The sequence below is a fragment of the Panthera uncia genome, chromosome B1 (assembly GCF_023721935.1).
Source record: "Panthera uncia isolate 11264 chromosome B1, Puncia_PCG_1.0, whole genome shotgun sequence".
In the NCBI taxonomy this organism is placed as follows: Eukaryota; Metazoa; Chordata; class Mammalia; order Carnivora; family Felidae; genus Panthera; species Panthera uncia.
Window position 1 is genome coordinate 200,166,301 of NC_064811.1, and position 17,717 is coordinate 200,184,017.

At 45.7% G+C, this 17,717-nt stretch overlaps 2 long non-coding RNA genes across 2 annotated transcripts; one reads left to right on the top strand and one right to left on the bottom strand.

Moving 5' to 3' along the window:
• Positions 1-6: 6 nt before the first annotated feature.
• On the bottom strand, positions 7-11,907 carry LOC125923513 (uncharacterized). The gene is made up of 4 exons (XR_007458071.1): positions 3,682-11,907; positions 2,378-2,464; positions 1,436-1,598; positions 7-740 (listed from the first exon to the last, which is right to left on the bottom strand). It is a non-coding gene; the product is annotated as an uncharacterized LOC125923513 (long non-coding RNA).
• Positions 11,908-13,314: 1,407 nt separating this feature from the next.
• Positions 13,315-17,501, top strand: LOC125923514 (uncharacterized). Its single transcript, XR_007458072.1, has 2 exons — positions 13,315-13,777; positions 15,450-17,501. It is a non-coding gene; the product is annotated as an uncharacterized LOC125923514 (long non-coding RNA).
• The last annotated feature ends 216 nt before the right edge of the window (positions 17,502-17,717 follow it).

Sequence of the window (17,717 nt, forward strand, 5' to 3'; positions counted from 1 at the left end):
ATAACACCTTGAACACTAAAAACATTGATAAATGTTCTCAGCCTGACACTGCACCCAAGGACAGTAAGATCTCTGATTGCTGATGCGCCTGCCCAAGCTGAGAGAGAGCAGAAGGCTTAGTGTTTGCATCCAGAAGAAATTAAATGTTCTCACAAGGGGATTAACACTATTTTCAAAGGAATACAATACACATAAGCTCCACCAGAATATTCTGTGGAGTTTTATGTGGAAAGTGATACAAGATGTTATATTTTCTACTGTGCTCACGCTTCATCATACTGCCCAGGACAGAAAATACTCAGGATATTTATTTATTCATTCAAAAAATATTCATTGTATTCCCAGCATTGTTCTGGGTCTTGGAGAAAGTGCAGTAGATACACACTTGTGGCCAAGAAGACTGTATTCAAATTATCATGTAACACACAGGATGAAAGTAGAGAAAGTTACAAATTCCATCTAGTATTCAGAAATGCTACAAAAGATATGAGTTAGGGCAGACAGCTGTATTAGAATATGTGGAAGCTCTCCTGGATACAAGGTTAATAAACAAAAAGATGGATGGATGTATGGAAGGATGGATGAATGAATGAATAGATGGTGACAGACTCACCCACAGAGACCAGATGACTAATGTTTTCCAGCGTCACATCTCTGTACAGCGTTCTCTGGGATGTGTCCATCAGGGCCCACTCTTCCTGGGTGAAGTCTACAGCTACATCTTTGTAGGTCACAGATTCCTAAAATATCAGATATTGTTTCAGTAGGGCCAGGCTGAACAATCCCTAGGGGGCAGCTGTCAACATGATAGTGATAGCAGATGGGGGAGCTCTATGAATAGAAAACTTAAACTCCATTTGTGGTTCAAATCAAATGTTCCTACTGTGCCGATCTGCCTTCTGCCCTTCAGACACATTCAAACAGAAATACACACACAATTACTTCATCATAAAGGAATCTCAATAGGAAATAACCTGGCAATTTTCCAATAAGCTGGTAATTTTGACATCCTGGGTGGCAATTATAACATAGGTTAAATAGTAAGTACTATTGAGAAGCACTTGGCTGGCTCAGTTGGAAGAGCATGTGACTCTTGGCCTCAGGGTCATGAGTTTGGGCGCCAGGCTTGCTGTAGAAATTACTAAAAAAAGAAAAAAATATGTATATATACATATATATGTATATATATATATGTATATATATATATATATACATATATACACACACACATATATACATACGTAGTGGTACTGAGAGTTTCAGTGAGCTAATGTGCAGATGCTTCTTTTACAGCAAACACTTCATACATACAAGTGTAGGTATATTAACATTAAAGGTAGACACCTATGAAGCAATGCCCAGCATTCTGCAGGATGAACAACTTTCATGCAGAACTTGGGGTCAACAAGTCACACCTCTCATCTTAAAAACTCACTTGTTCTTTATAAGGTATCAGGGCAGACAGGTCCTGCGGTCCGGTTAGGGGCTCCTGAGATGGCTCGTCCGAAGGATGGCCCCACAGTGATCTCTCCTGCAGTGAGCTCTCCATTCTTAACAATGATCACTGCATCAATCCTCTGTATGTTAATCCCGTTTTTCTGTTGAAAGGCAATAGAATCCTCTCGATTACTTATAGCCTCTCTAATCCTTCTAAAATTGCAACAGGATTCTAAATTTGACTCTAGTTTTATCCACATTCTGCCAAATACAGAGTTAATTTTTTGAAAAATACTCCCTAGGCACTGTTTTCAGATTTCCAATTTTAAAAAGTTTAATTATAACGAGGGAAAATGGGTAAAAAGGGATAAGGGTAGTAAAGAGGATTTAGTCATCTTTGGAAGTTTCCAGATTAGTCAAGTGTATGTTACCAAACCTTTAGTAAGCTTAAAACTGAGGGGAAAAGAAATGATGGCTGATTTGTTCTCTCACACAAAAGTTTCTTGTACTCTCTGGAAAACTGCAGAGCTGACCTGCTCAAAGGCCCGCCTCCTCAGTGGAGTGTAAACTGCTCGTCTTGCTCATCTCTATCACCTGTCACCATGTGCCGAGGTCACTGCAGCCACTACCATGGCCCACAGGTAAATCACCCACCAACCAAGCCCATGCACTGCATGAGGAAGGAAAACTCTGCATATTTCTTTTCTGCAAGGACATCCTTAAGGAGCATGAGATGCAGTGGTGTAAATGCTGGAAAGGAGACTTCTTTCTGATCCATCCCTGACCAACAAAAAGTATCTGCGCGTCCTGGCAACAATGAACTAGAACCCAGACCCTTGAAAGCTGCCTGGATGCACTTCGAAGACCTGGGCCAAGAGAAGCCTTCCCAGCCACAGGCAACAGAGGCATCATTCAGGAGAAGGATCGCGTATCCACCCACCTGCAGGTGCATCATCAAGGGTTCGGCCACCACGTCTCTTCCTCCGGATTTCCACTCACAGAGAGTGCAAACCGCATGCAGGAAAAGCTGGGCAAGGAGAGAGAAGCCAAGAGACTCCAGTCTTACCCACAATTCCCAGACCCCTTGGTCATGAATCCCTGATGCGCCTGCATGCAACCCCCCAGCTCCCCCTACAAGAACACGCCACATGCCCTGAGACAATTGCGGGAGCTCTCACTTCTGCTTGGGTCAGAGTGACAAGGCTTTGGCTACTGCTGCTTGTCAATAAGATAGAAATATTTTTTATTTTCAGACGAGGCAATGAAAATCATTATTTCTAAGTTAACTGCCAACTTTTTCATAGGGATATTTAATTCCCTCCCTGAACCCCAAACCTAAAAGTGCCTGACTTAGAAAACGTACAATGCAGAGGTTTTGTTTTATAAGGGAATATATTTGTTCAATCTGACATTTTAGTAAAGTTGTAACTGGAATATTGTTGTATATTAGTCATCACCACAAATGAGACCCCAGCATTTCATAAATTGTATATTTAAACATATTGGTAAACTGAATTCTTACCAAAATTTTGTTTCTACTTAAATGTATTTCATGGAAAAATGATTTTGTATCACACACAAAAGTAGACGTAACTCACCTCCTTACACCTGGAGTCCAAAAAATAAGGAAGACAAATTCAAAGTTTAATAATAGGACTCTCTGCTTGGAAACTTAAGAACATTCACTTAATTAATCCTCACAAAGACTCTGCCGATTTCAGCATAGTCACTCCTATGGACTGAATTCCTGTGTCCCCTCCTCTCCCACCCAAATCCCTATGTCAAAGCCCTAATTCCCATGATGGTATCTGGACGTGTGGCGTTTTAGAGGTAATTAGGTTTAGATGAGGTCATGAAAGGAGGTCCCCCATGAAGGGATTGAAGTCATTCTTAGAGGAACGGACCACAGCTCACTTGCTCTCTCTCTCTACCAAGTTGGGACACAATGAAAAGACAGGCTTCTGCAAGCCAGGAACTGGTCTGTCTGAATCTGCTGACACCTTGGTCTTGGGAGTTCCCAGTCTCGAGAACTGTGAAAAATAAATGTGGGTTGCACAAGTCCCCACATATTTTATTATTGCAGCCCAGAATGACATTAACAAATGACAGGAACAGTTTCAGAGAACATTAGTAATATGAGAAAGTTACATGGTAAGGAATGATACAGCCAGTATTTCAATTATGTTGTTTCCCAAATTCAATTTCTAAACATGGTCACAGGTACAGCCCCCTGCCAGGACTTACCAGGAATTCCCCCTGTCAGATGAAGAATCTGAGATCCCTCCAGCAATCACAGCCTCTCTCATTCCAGCTTGTCCACAGAATCATTCCCCATGCCCAGGTTCTCCTCACACCTGGGAACCTACAATCCTCTGACACCACTTGAAGTCTATCAGCCCCTAATTCCATTCCTTTTAGTGCCCACTTCAATCCCCATGTAATCCTTTCTGCATGCATCCACCCCCCAAAAATAAAAAAAGCTGTTTTATTCTAACTGCATACGCATGACCTATCCCAATGCCTGGTTACATGGCTCGTGCTCAATAACATCTGAGACAAAAAAAAGCATATTTTGTTAGTTCTGCCTTCTTACCTTCCTTATACGTCCATTTCTTCCACCCACTTACTGACCAACACCCTGTAACAGACAACAGTCATAGATTTCTCAAAATCTAAAAATTCGTATAGTTTTCTTCACACCAGCAACTAATTCTCTGACATTGCCTGGGTGTCCAAGGATTCAGTTCATTCTGGATACCATCTTCCTGGGGTCAGCATCAGATCCCACAAGTTCAAAGTCTTAGCCCCATGAGACTTCCTCTACTTCAGATGCCAACCATAAATGTAGTGCCCAGACCGCCCACATTTTCTGCCGAGAGCATTGTGGATTCAAGGGTTCCCACAATCCCTCAAATTAGGCTTGGCAATTTTCTAGAATGACTCCTAGAATTTAGGAAAACACTTTACTCAGTTTTACTGGTTTACTACAAGGATGAACAGTCAGATGAAGAGGTACACGGGTGAGGTCCAGAAGGGTCCCCAGGGCAGGATCCATCAGTCCCCATGGAGGTGGGCAGGATTACCCTCCAGCAGATGGAAGCTCTCACCAGCCTGCAGGTTGGTCTCCAGTGTTCAAGAGTGTTTCTAGAGCTCAACCTCCAGCAACCACTCCCCTCTCCAGAGGCTGCTGGGTGGGGCTAATATCACTTACAAGCACAGATTTCATTCCTAACACTCTCCAGCTTTAACTTCTTCCCTGCTTTCTCACTGGCCTTACAAGTAGGACCTTTAGACCTGCCATCATCTTCAGAAATCCACTAGCCTGCCTCCCCGTCCAGTCCACCCAACTCACCTGACTGTAGTTTGCTCTCAGCCCCTGGGACACAAATGGTTTGGCTTCTCTCAGCAATTTTACACGAGTTCTGTTACCAGGGGAGGGGGGAAAGTCTCTAATAGTGCTCCTGCCTACCTCCATGGGGAGTCCTAAGGCTTTGCTCAAATAAGTTTTTAGGAAACTGACTAAAACATCTGTATTTTCTACTACAAGTTTTCCTAAAAGATATATCCTTTGAGATTCTGTACACAAAGTTTTCTTGTTTTTTAAAAATTTCTTTAAATGATCTCTTCTAAATGAGCCTTTAAACAACGCAGGATCTGACCACGTATCCTTTTTACTCTCTAATAGAGCTCCACTCTCTGTGTGGCACAAGCCTGGTCCACAGTCTCCTACCGCAGACACTCCTTTCTGATGAGCAGAAGCCCTCATTGCCTCAAGGATGGTGCAGTGTGACGAGGCTGGCAAGACAGGAACGTGTCCGAGAACCAGGGAAACGAGAACCTGATTACCTTAAATTCCCGCTGTAAAAATTATGCTCCCTTTTGAGAGTTACTATAGGTTCACTTTTATATTTGATACAAACACATTAAGAAGAAAAAAAGGACAAACTGTTCTTTTGGGAACCAAATGCCAGTGCCTGAAATGAAAATACATTGCCTGATTTTCCTTCACAAGTAATTTATTCTTTTATATATGAAGACAGATCCTAAGACGTATATACTTTTTCGTATTATTCAAAAATAGTTGAAACACATCCTATGTATGGGAAAATGAACATTGAAGGTATAATTTATTTATGGAACCTATCATATTTTGTGCGTGTAGAGCATGGCAGTCGGTAGCATGTCAACTAAATCTGACTTGGAGAAGAGGAAGGGTCTGCTCTAGGATTTCATTTGCTTGCCTGGAGATGAAGAGGAGGGGGCTGCTGAAGGTGGTGGCCTGGGCCCAGAAGAATAGAGAACCTCTTCTCCTCCAGGTCTTAACTACAGGCAGGCACACTTTGTTGTATTGTGCTTTACAGATACTGCTTTTCACAAAGGTGTGTGGCAACGCCATGTTGCTCGGTGCCATTTTTCCAAGGGCAATTGCTCACATTATCTCTGTGTCACAGTTTGGGAATTCTCACAATATTTAAAACATTTTCATTATCATATTTGTTACTGTGGTCTGTGCTCAGTGATCTTTGATGTTACTATTGCAATTGTTTTGGGGTGCCACGAGCTGTGCCCATAGGTGTGGGCTACCTTAATCAGTAAGTGTTGTGTGTATTCTGACTGCTCCACCTACCAGCTGTCCCCCTCCTCCTCTCCTGGGGCCTCTTTTCCATGAGACAGCCCTACACCGGCCTCCTAAGTGTTCAAGGTCTGTCACGTTAAATCAAGAGCTAGAAATGAATGAGCTTCGTGAGAAAGGCACGCTGAAAGCAGAGACAGGCTGAAAGCTAGGTGTCTTGTGCCAAAAAGTCAGCCAAGCTGTGAATGAAAAGGAAGAGTCCTTGAAGGAAATTAAAAGTGCAACTCCAGTGAACACATGGGTGATAAGAATGTGAAGTGAGGGGAGCCTGGGTGGCTCAGTCGGTTAAGCGTCCGACTTCGGCTCAGGTCACGATCTCACGGTTCATGGGATCCGGCCCCGTGTCAGGATCTGTGCTGACGGCTCAGAGTCTGGAACCTGCTTAGGATTTTGTGTGTGTGTCTCTCTCTCTCTGCCCCTCCTCTGCTCGTGCTCTGTCTCTATCTCAAAAATAAATACACATTAAAAAAAAGAAAGTGAACTGAAACAGACCTATTGTAGATATGGAGGTTTGTGTGGTCTGTATAGAAGGTCACCATTCCCTGAAGCCAAAGCCTCATCCAGAGCAAGGCCCTGACTCTCTTCAATTAATACTCTGAAGGATGAGGGAGGTGAAGAAACTTCAGAAAAACATCTGATGCGAGCAGAGGATGGTTGGTGGGAGTAAGGAAAAGAAGTCGTCTCCATAACATAAAACTGCAAGGTGAGGCAGCGAGTGTTGATACAGAAGCTGCAGCCAGTTATCCAGAGGATCTGGCTGAGACAATTCATGCTGGTGGCTGCACCGACCAACAGCTTTTAAGTTGGAAAATCTACTGGAAGCCTTCTGTTGGAAGATGCCATCCAGGACTTTCATAGCCAGAGAGAAGTCAGCGGCTGGCTTCAAAGCTGCGAAGTACAGACTGACTCTCGTTAGGAGCTAATGCGGCTGGTGACTAAGTTGAAGCCAACACCCATGTACCATCCTGAAAATCCTGGGGCTCTTAAGAATTATACTAAATCGACCCTGGCTGAGCTCCATCAACAGACAACAAAGGCTGGATGATAGCGCATCTCTTTACAACGTGGTTTGCTGAGTATTTAACCCCACTGTTGAGACCTACTGCTCAGAAAAAAAATCCTTTTCAAAATATCACTGCTCATTGACAATGCATCTGGTCACCCAAGAGCTCTGATGGAAATGGACAATAAGATTACTGTAGTTTTCATGCCTGCTAATACGACATCCATTCTGCAGAATGGCAGGGGCAGTGGGGTCACAGACATATGGATTCAAGACCCAGAATGTTGATAAATTATACAGGAATAACAACTTACAAAGATCTCTATAAGAAAAAAATCCAAAAACAGATATAAGAGATTCCCCTTTTTGAATTTTAGGCAGTTCTTCTTTTTTTATTTAACGTGTATTTATTTGTGAAAGAAAGAGGGAGAGAGTGAGAGAGGCAGGGAGAGCAGAGGGGCAGAGACACATACACAGAATCTGAAGCAGGCTCCAGGCTCTGAGCTGTCAGCACAGAGCCAGACACAGTGCTTGAACCCGTGAACTGTGAGATCATGACCTGAGCTGAAGTCGGATGCTTAACCAACTGAGCCACCCAAGGGCCCCTAGGCACAGTTGTAAATATGACCTACTTGAATAAATCCTGAAAATATTTGTTGTTAGAAAAGAAAATTTGTTGTAAAAACATGTGTTCAGAGAATGCGGTTCTGAGAAAGTAGAGAAATGATAGTGGCAGGCATTCATGACGAGATCTGGGGAAGAGCCATACAGAGAAGAACAGACAAGTACAAATGTTCTAAGGTGGGACAAGCCAAACAGGACTGTGAATGTGCAAGTGGGTCTAGGCACTGGGATAGAAAGTGACAGTAACAGCCCTCCGGTGACAGCTAATAAGCTAGCTAGGTTTCAGCATTTATTAAATATCTTCTGTGCTGTTTTCATCACTGGCAAAAAGTATTAAAACCAGTTTGTGTAATTTTTAGGCAAACAAAAGACAATATGGAAACTTGTTTTGAAAGGAAAATGGATAGAAGGATTATGATACAATTACTGAGACAGAGCTTATATTTATCCCAATACAATGATATCTGAGGCAGAGAGGAGAAAGTAGACACTGATCTTAAAGTAATAAGATAGAGAAACTTATATTGGGTCTGAGATAGTTGGCTTCCTACTGCTGGTTCCTTCTATCGTTTTTAAAATTATTATTGTTTTATTTATTTATTTAGAGAGAGTGTGAGAGGGGAAGGGGCAGAGTGAGAGGGAGACACAGAATTGAAAGCAGACTCCAGGCTCTGAGCTGTTGGCACAGAGCCCGACGTAGGGCTCAAACCCATGAACCGTGAGATCATGACCTGAGCCAAAGCTGTTTGCAGAATCAACTGAGCCACCCAGGAGCCCGTGGTTCCTTCTACCCTTTAACTCAGCAGTGCAAGATAATTAGTGTTTATCAGACAGAACATGAGCAGCGTTCAATCTGGAAAACAATAAGAGAATATCAAATCCCTAGGCTCTGCCCTGTTGATATATAATTCCCAACGATTTCCCAGGATATCCTAGTTCTTATGTTGCAATGTTTTATGCATCTTTGATATCTACAGGGCTTCTAATGGAAAAGGCAAGCTTCCTTGATGGAAGCTCAATGTGACTGAGAGACAGCTGCTATGTCCCGGTGTCAGGAAGAGGCAGAGTGGCTCAAGGTTTCAATACAGGAGTGGTGGGTCATTTGAAGTTCTGACATCCTGATTTTTGTCTCAGTTATGCAGTCGAGTGTTAACATTCAGTCACAGGACAATGGTCATTCAGGTGAGAGAGGAGATGCTATCTTCAACCTATCAGGTTCAGTCATCCTTTTGAGTCTTTACAGATCACCAATGTGATTTGTCATGTGTTGAGTCAGCTGACATCACTCATCATTGTTCTCCATGCCATTAAAGCATCAATAATCCCCAGGCCTGACCAGCTACTACATTTCAGCAAACGCTACCAGTGGTTTGTGTGTGTATGCTCTGTAGCCATGTGTTCAGAGCTCTTTCTTCAGAGAGTTTTGATAACATGCAGATTCACACATGAAAAAGCCAATGCACAAGTCAAAATTCACAGTTATGTGAAATAACTTGTAACCTCAATGAAAAGTGGCTTAATAATAGTTTCCATTATAATAAACAGTACTTATGTAGGGTTGAATTTTCTCCTGAAAAAAGGACCCAGGAAAACAGAGACTTGAAGACATTGTGTACAGAGTTTGGTTTACTCAAGATACCCACCTTTTGGGCTCAGTTACTCATAGGGATATGTACCCCACATAGACCCAAGAAAACTCACTCCATCTAATGTGGAGACTCCCAAGTGCATATTATGTACACACCTAAACACTGAAGATTTAACAGAGAAGGTGGTCTGGAGGCTGGATGGGTCAGAGACAGAATTCTATCACTGGACTCGTAGGTAAGCATAGAGGGAAAAAGAAAAACCAAACGGAGAGTCCAAATGTCAAGGTCACTTAACCACCAATGATGTAAAGTCCTGGCTCCTTAATGGAGTCCACTTCCCAGCAGGTCTGAGTGGAGTAAGTTGAGCTCAGGGGAATGGAGATTTGGAGACTTGGAGGAGCACTGGGTCCCCTTCTTTATAGGACCTCCAGGGTGGTTACTGTTCTGTTGCCTAACAGAAATATATCTTCCAATTTCTGAACTGATTTGAGTTCAAATACTAATATTAAATCAACTTAAAACTTTTGAGAAAGAGGGCACCTGGGTGGCTCAGTTGGTTAAGCATCTGACTTAGGGTCAGGTCATGATCTCATGTTTCATGAGTTTAAGCCCCGCATTCAGCTCTCTGTGGTTAGCATGTAGATCGCTTCAGATCCTCTATCTGTCTGTCTCTTTGTCCCTCCCCTGCTTGCTCGCTCTCTCTCAAAAATAAATAAACATTAAAAAAAGAAACTATTAAAAAAAAGTTTCGAGAAATCCAGAAGAATGTCTTCTCTTGTAAATAATCTTTGAGAAGTTATGCAGCAGAGTATTTAGAGTCAGGTAGTGCCAAGTTCCAACCAGGATCAGATTTTCCAAAGGAAATATAAAAAAGAGATGTTAACTTACACTTCCATGTTAAAGTTTATGACGTGTACATTGGGGCACCTGGAGGGGCTCAATGGGTTGAGCGTCCAATTCCCGATTTTGGCTTAGGTCATGATCTCATGGTTCATGAGTTTGAGCCCCACACTGGGCTCTTTGCTGACAGTGCAGAGCCTGCCTGGAATTCTCTGTCTCCCTCTCTCTCTGCCCCTCCCCTCTCATGATCTCTCAAAATAAATAAATCTTTTAAAAAGATATAAATGAAGCTATTTAAATTTGAAAATCTAATTTCCTTACTGATTTTTAATGCTTATGGTGTGAAACCTAGTAATAGGAAACCTCCCTAAAATGGAGTGGGCAGATGTGGCAGGGAAAACTTTCACACCCTAGAACACACAGTCAATTGCAGGCCCAACAGGAAGAGGGACTGGACCCTTTGGGGACTTGGCCTTGCACGTGGATACTACTCAACAAGTCCAGCAGGAGGAAGAGACCTTTTCCTCAGCCCCCAGAACAACAGTTCAGCCAGTGAGAAACCACCACACTTCAAACTCTGTTTACTCCAATGGACTTTTAGTTCACATCAACCTTCCCAAATTACCCCTTTTCTCCTTAAAAAAGCAAGCCTCCCCTTGGTTCCCATGCTTCCCTACAGTTTTTCTAAAGCTTTGTTTGTCCCGGATTGCAATTCTCTTTTATTCATTCCCCAATAACCCCATCAGTTGCTGCTAAAATAACAGACAGTTCTTTTTTTTTTTTTTTTTTTTTTTTTCTTAAGAGAGGGAGAAAAAGCGAGCGAGCAAGCGCTCTCGCGCAGGGGAGGGAAGAGGGGCGCAGGGAGAGAGACAATCCAAGCATTCTCCACACTCAGCGCGGAGCCCGACTTGGGGTTCAATCCTATGACCCTGCCATCAAGGGATGAGAAATCCAGAGTCCCATGCCCACCGACTGAGCCACCCAGGCGCCCCCTGGCAGTTTTGTTTTTAAGGTTAACAATAGGAAACAAGAAACATCCCTCTCAAATGTCCTCAGATATTGAAAATTAAATTTTCATCAATTAGAATCAAAATCCACACATTCCCTAAATGGAATCCATTTTACAGGCCTCATTCATTATCCCAACTTGACATAAAGCATTAAGAAACAGAAAACAAAAACAGTGATTAAAATACCCCATACTTCTCTGGGCGCCTGGGTGGCTCAGATGGTTGAGCATCGGAGTTGATTTTGACTCAGGTCATCATCCCAGGGTCTGAGATTCAGCGCTGTATTGGCTAGGTGCCGGGTTGCAGCCTGCTTTGGATTCTGTCCCTCCCTCTGCCCCTCCCCCACTTGCACTCTCTCTAAATACAACAAAAAGAAATGAAAGAATATCTCATACTTCTCAAAATAAAAAAACCATCTTCAGATAGCTCTGGGAGTCGCCCCAGGAAAACGTGAAGCTGCAACACCGACGACTTAACGACCCAAAGCGATTCTCGGTGGCACCCACGCTTCTCCCCAAGTCCCGGACACTCAGCCTCCCGCTGAGCAACCCCTGCTCAGGGCCACGTCGCGCCGATCCCGCCGGCTCTCCGCCAACAGCACAGACCCCGCCTGCCCTGGTCGGCCCACTACCCGCGCCAAGGGCGGCCTCCGAGGTCCCGCGAGGCCCGCACCCCCAGCCCGGCGTGTCCAGTCAACGGGCTATACACACACCTGTCACCCTAACGAGGACACATCGGCGCGTTCAGTGCAAGAGGCCTCAGGGCTCTGAGTCTCACCTGGAACTGCCCGAAACAGTCTCTGTAGGTAGAGAAGCAGCAGTAGGATCCCTCGGACACCAAAAACCCACAAACCGACCAGAGCGGCCAGGCTGCCGGCGCGTGGGACGGAAGGAGGGGAGGACCCGGAAAGGCGGGGCGGCACGGGGCCACGCCCCGATGAGGCCCCGCCCCACGCTAGCCACGTCAGGAACCCGCCGGACCTTGGCTCAACTTCTCTAGGCCACGCCCCACGCTGGAAACGTCCTGCACAAGCACCGCCCCTCCACTGACGTACCGTTCCCGCTCTTCGCTCACCTTCTCTAGGCCCCGAACCACGCTGGCCACATCCTACACCGGCCACGCCCATCCGGTGACGTACCCTCCCCGCTCACCCCCCCCCCCCCCCCCCCCCTTCCCCCCGCCACGTCTCCCCCCGGCCCCGCCCCCCCGCTGACTTCCTTTCCCCCCCCCCCCAAATCCTCCCAGGCCCCGCCTCAAGCTGACCAATCCCTAACCGGCACCGACCCCGCCCCGCCCCCGCTAAACACCCTAGGCCCTGCCCCTATGCAGACGTTCCCACTGTCTCACCCTCCGTTAGCCCCGCCCCACGCTGGTCACGTCCTGCAACAGCCCCGCCCCTCAGCTTACCTCCCATTCTGTTCTCTGCTGACCGTCCCTAGACCCCGCCCTACACTGGCTACGCCCTGTACCGACCACGCCCTTCGGTCAACGCCCCTTTCCCGCTCAACCTCCGTAGCCCCGCCCCTCCGCTTACGTGTCCTTCAGGTTACACTATAACGTCCCCAGGCCCCGCCTATGCCGGCAGCCTCCTAGACCGGGCCCGCCCCATGGCTATGGTTCCGTTCCCGCTGACCGTCCATTGGCCCCGCCCAACGGTCGCCGCGTCATATATTAGCCCCGCCCCTCCGTTTACGCCCCGACCCTGTTCTTTACTCTCTCCCCAAGTCCCGCCATACGCTGGCCACGTCCTTCACAGGTCCCGCCCCTCCTAACGCTTCTGGCACCCCCCCCGCCCTCCCTGAAGTCCTGTCTGAGCCCTATGATCAACCTCCCTAGGCCCGGCCCCTCCGCTGACGGACCTTCCCGCTTTGCCTCCCTTTGCCCCGCCCCATCTGTGAGACGTCCGGCACCGGCACCGCCTCTCCGCTTACGTACCCTTCTGATTTCTTCTTGCCGTCCCTAGGCCCAGCCCTACGCCGGCTACGCCCCGCACCGGCCCCGCCCTTCCGCTGACGCCGGTCCCCACATCCCCTGCCTGAGTGTCGCCTCACGGTGTCTGCGTCCTGCACAGGCCCCGTTTCCGCTCACCTTCCTTAGGGTCCGCCCCACGCTGGTCACGTCCTACACCGGCCCGGCCCCTCCGCAGACATCCCCTCGTGGTCTCTGCTCACCCTCCCTAGTCCCCGCCCACGCCGTGTCCTCACTCAGTACATGAAATCTTGGTCTTCATGTTCCCCCCACACACATCCCGCTAGCGCCGGGGCTGCCGCCTCCCGCCCCTGGCCATGACATTCGGCCGACTCCATTCCTCGCACAAGACTCACATCCGAGCCATTCTCATCCTCCGGCAGTGAGGCCCTGCCGTCGCCAGGCCTTCCATTCGCGGTCACCTTGTGGGCGAGGCCCCTGGGCCCCGGGCTGCGGGAGGGGACGACCCCGTTGTGTGACACCTCGTGCTGTTCTGTCCCCAAACCTGTTCCCCCGGCCGTACCTGCCAGAGTGTGCCTACATTCCCGATATCCCACTGGAAAGTGAGCTGCTAGGACGTAGACGGCATCCGTTCCGTCGCCGAATGCCTAGTGGGCGGCGACTTGAGGGAAGAAAGACCGGGAGGGAGACGCCGGGCGACCGCGAAGGGAGAGTGAGTAAAATGAGCAGCCTAGAGGATGCCACGTGGGGGGTCCTGTGCACTGCGGGAAACGGTCCTAGTGGACGGGAGTGCCCGGGCTCGACCCAGCGGGAGCAGCGGAGGGCTGGCGGAGGGGCGGGGGTGGGGTGGGGTGGGTAGCAGGGGGCACATCCCAAATGCATTCCCTTTTAACCGTATTGTGTGAGGGTCATGCTAGAGGTCTCCGTGCTTTCCCAGCCTTCGTTACATTTTGAAAATATTGTTGGGTCCTAAGTAATTTTACACCAATTCATGTGCACTCCGTGAGGATATTGATCATTTGTTACATTAACAGAACTAGTCTAACAGCTTCCCGTCGTTCTTGTCATCTTTTGACTGAGCTGGCTGTGAGCTAAGGTTTCCAACTGTATTTTCAAGTTTCCTGTGTCCTTTTTGTACAAATGTTCAGGGATGGTACAAGTTGTTCCCGGCCCCTCCCCGCCCCCCAGGACTTATAAAATTTATTGTCGTTTTTCAGTGTGCGCATCACCTTCTCAGCGGCTTCTAGTCCTGCAGCAGCCTTTCCAGGCAGGCCTAGAAAGCTTCCCTTGAGATTCCCATTTGGGGCAGTGGCATTTCCCGTGCTCCTGAAGTAACCTAGGAAGTTCTGGATAGGAATTCAGTAGCATAGACACCGTCTCCCACCTTTCCAGGCAGACACTAGTGGCTCTTGGGTCCTCATGGCCACTTAGAATATTTCCAGAGTCAGGCAGAGCATAGGTGAAGTTCGCGGGGGGTCCACAGTAACCACAGAAAGTGGTTCCTGGCTTGACTTAGATCCTCCCCCCTTCCCCCGTGGCTCTGATGGGTCAAAATGCCCTGGCTGCTGTTTTCACTGTTCCCGTGGCCCACTGGAAAAAGAAGCTGAAATACAGGATGTAGGTTGTCTAATGGACCTGGAAAGACGGAGTAAGTGAAAGGGAGTGATGAATATCCTATTTTGGTATTCAGTTTTTGCTATGGTACCACACATACAATATCCATTTTTTTCTTCAGATGTGTTTTTCATATGGTACGACTGCAGTGAGCTTGTTTCTGTATTTTTAGAATGGAAATACAAATATGAAATTTATGAGGCTTCTTTTCAAGAAGTGATATCTATGAAGTGTGTACCATGTGTGAGATATGAAAGACCAACAGGCCAACAGTCAGGACAAAGTTTTTATGTTACACATAATGTGTCATGTGTCGTGGAAACCTTATTAGATAATACTTATACCTTATTTAGCATCATTCATTAGAAACAGTTACTTAGGGGCAGCAAGAACTCACTTTCATAGAGCTCATGGTTTTTGTCATCACTAGGTCAAGTGATGCATGGAAACTATCAAACTTAATGTAAAAAAAGTACTCATGGGTTTTATTTCCTTACGATGTGGTTTCCAAATGGCACATTATATGTTTAGCATAAGGTCCTAGAATAGATTGTCATCCTTATTTCTTATATAATCCAATTCATATCCTAGGAGCAATATTCATTTTTCTTCTCTCTTCTAAAAATACCAGATTACTATTTATATGTGTTCATTTTTCCAAAATGCTGAAAATAGAAATTCACAGACTAGGATAGGGCATGAAAATTCGTCTGAAAACAATCTGTCATTCAGAGACAATTCTTATTTTGGTTTGTGCATGTGTTTTCCAGGGAAGCTGGACTTAGGATCCATTTCTGCCTGTCTCCAAAGCCCTGCCTATACCAAACATCAGGCCACAGCCCTGTCTCCGTGCTGACTGCCTTTCTGCACTTCCTGCAGCCACCCTCATGTCTGGACTTCTGGGTTTGTGTTCTTTGTCTGGGGCTGTTGATGGACCACCAGGAGGTCCCTGGGTATCCTTTCAGTGTTTCCCAGGCACTAGAGGATGACTTGGGATGGCATCCCAGTTCTGACACGTACTTAGAAAATTCTGCACAGGCAGCAGCAGGTAGGCACCGATGTTGAAATGAATTCTTTCCAAGCTGACGGCCAAGAAGGAATTCTTGAGATGTTTTTGGTGCAAAAAAAAAGTGGTTTTGTTAAAGCATGGGAACAGAACCTGTGGGCAGAAAGCACTGCACTGAGATTATGAAGACTGACTACTAGAAGGTTTTCCATCCTGTAGAGGGGAGGGTGACCTTAAGGCTCCAGGAAATTGAGCCTATAGGTTCCTGGAGGTCTATTGTTAACATGGTGTTTTTCTTGTAAATCATTAAGACAGTCAGAAACTGGGCGCCTGGGTGGCTCAGTTGTTTGAGTGCCTGGCTCTTGATTTTGGCTCAGGTCGTGATGCCAGGGTCATGGGATTGATCCCTGCCTCGGGGTGCTGGCTGAGCATGGAGCCTGCTTAAGATTCTCTCTCCCTCTGCCCCTGTCCCCTGCTCACGCTCTCTTTCTTAAAAAACAAACAAACAAAAAAGACAGTTACAAACCCTAGTGGAAGTTTCATACCCAACATGACTGTAAATGATGTTATCTGCATTTCCTTTTGCTTTTGTTTTCCACATCAACTAACTATTTCTTTTCTCCCTGCCTCTGTTCTCAGGCAGTCACCAGTACCTGAGGAAGAGTCTACACATCCCACCCTAACTGGGGGATGTTTGTAGCGTGTCTGCTCAGCGTAACTCCTCTCGCATTCTGTACAATGCAGTTTCCCAGAGTCTAGATTAGAAAAGTGAATACAGTGGGGCGCCTGGGTGGCTCAGTTGGTTAAGTGTCTGACTTCAGCCTAGGTCATGATCTTGCTGTTCCCGAGTTTGAGCCCCATGTCCAGCTCTGTGCTGACAGCTCAGAGTCTGGAGCCTATTTCAGATTCTGTGTCTTCCTCTCTCTCTACCCCTCCCCAACTCATGTTCAGTTTCTCTCTCTCAAAAGTAAATAAACATTAAAAAAATGAATGCAGGTGCAACAGAAATTAGCATTAAACTTTTTACCCCCCTCCTTTTTTTTTGTTGTTTTTTTTTGTTTTTTGTTTTTTGTTTTTGTTTTTTGCTTCAGCTATACAGTTTCTTGCAAGGTAAGAAAGAAATGCAAAGCCGTGTTAGGACATAGGTTGTCATGTGTTTTTGTCTTGAGCAATGTAAAGTTAAATTACTTACCTAAAATATTTTACATGAGGGAAAGTTAAACACAGAATATCAGCCATCATGTTAAATAAAATATGAGATAGGACTAAATAACATTTTACAGAGACCTGGTTTACTCTTTAGAAGAGAAACACACTTCTACAATGTAGAGAGTAACGACATGCAGGAGGTTTTCCTAGTTCACCTTTTACCTTGCACTGAACCTGTATTACATCATTTTGCTTTAAAAAAATGGAAATGGACTAGGTTAGGTAATTATTAATTGGCAACATGATACTGATATAAAACTGCTTTTGGCCAGAGATATGATAATGGTCAATTTTGGCAACCTAGATAAAGGGAGAAGTTATTATGTCCCCTTCCCAAAATCATTGTGCCAATCTGTGTTCAGCTCACGATCTCAAGTATTTAAAACTTCCGTTTCTATAAATATAAATAGAATAACCTTTTAAAATAGGGTACAAAGTATAAATCCATTTTTTTCTAATTCAGCAAGCACATGGGATATTCTCATTTCTTTTCAGAAGACTACCTGTAGACACACAGATAGACACGGGGCACCAAGTCTGAATGCTACCGGAACAATTTCCTCACAAATTAACATTTTACCAAGTACTAATACACATAATGTCAAAAGAGGAAGTGCACACAGCTGAAATCAAAACCGTTTTTAAAATGCAAATTATCAGTGTGATACATTATTTTGAACAAAGGAGAAACTGGCAATATATGAAGTTGTGTGCTATTAGAAGGCCTGTCCGCTTGCTTAAAACAAATGAGAGAAAGTGTCTTTGGAAGCCTGTTAGATGTACGTGAAACTTTAAAAGAACTTAGAAATACACTTTCTGAATT